The sequence below is a fragment of the Piliocolobus tephrosceles genome, chromosome 5 (genome assembly GCF_002776525.5).
Source record: "Piliocolobus tephrosceles isolate RC106 chromosome 5, ASM277652v3, whole genome shotgun sequence".
Classification (NCBI taxonomy): domain Eukaryota; kingdom Metazoa; phylum Chordata; class Mammalia; order Primates; family Cercopithecidae; genus Piliocolobus; species Piliocolobus tephrosceles.
In genome coordinates this window covers 125,338,216-125,339,508 of record NC_045438.1, presented here as the reverse complement: position 1 = coordinate 125,339,508, position 1,293 = coordinate 125,338,216, and positions in this window count along the sequence as shown.

The window sequence follows — 1,293 nt, the reverse complement described above, 5'->3', positions numbered from 1 at the left end:
TTTTGAGACGGAGTCTCGCTCTGTCACCCAGGCTGGAGTGCAGTGGCATGATCTCGGCTCACTGCAAGCTCTGCCTCCCGGGTTCACGCCATTCTCCTGCCTCAGCCTCCAGAGTAGCTGAGACTACAGGTGCCTGCCACCACACCCAGCTAATTTTTTTTGTATTTTTAGTAGAGACGAGGTTTCACTGTGTTAGCCAGGATGGTCTCAATCTCCTGACCTTGTGATCCGCCCGCCTCGGCCTCCCAAAATGCTGGCATTACAGGTGTGAGCCACTGCGCCGGGGCCTTTTTTTTTTTTTTTTTTAAGCAATGAACATCTATAACTTTTTGTTTTTGTTTTTGTTTGTTTGTTTTTCCTTGAGATTGAGCATCACTCTGTCGCTCAGGCTGGAGTGCAGTGGTGCAACCTTGGCTCACTACAACCTCGTCTCAGCCTCCAGTATAGCTGGAATTGCAGGCGCAGTACCACCACACCCAGCTAATTTTTGTTGTTTTGTTTTTTGAGACATTCAGTGCTTTTCTCTGTCAGATATCATTATCTGACATTATGTTAAATATTTATTTGTTTATTGACCATCTCCCCACTACAAAGCAGACTTCAGAGGTCTGGGATGTTTTCTTGCTCGTCACAGCATCCCCAGTGTCTAAAACAATGCCTGGTGTAGTAGGTATTCAATAAATTTTTTTAAGTTCTGCTTGTTTAATTAAGTATTATTATTATTATTATTATTATTATTATTATTATTATTATTATTATTTGAGACAGGGTCTGGCACTGTCACCCAGACTGGAGTGCAATGGCTTCATCTCAGCTCACAGCAACCTCCATCTCCTGGGTTCAAGTGATTCTCCTGCCTCAGCCTCAGCCTCCTGAGTAGTTGGGATTATAGGCGCGTGACACCATGTCCAGCTAATTTTTTGTATTTTTAGTAGAGATGGAGTTTCACCACGTTGGCCAGGCTGGTCTCGAACTCCTGACCTCAGGTGATCCACCTGCCTCAGCCTCCCAAAGTGCTGGGATTTCAGGCGTGAGCCACCACGCCTGGCCCCGGACTTGTCTTTTATTTGTTGATTCTATCTCCTTTTCACCATCCCCTATCCCCATTACATCCACCCTTCCCCTTCCTCAGCTTTGATTCCATGCCTCATCATTATAATTAGTCGCTTGCATATATACTTAACTCCCTGGCCCCTTCTCCTTCCATCATACTGATGTGGCAAAACTCCACTGCTGTGACTTCTTCTTTTTTTCATTTTTTTTTTTCTTTTTTTTTTTTTTTTTTTTTTTTTT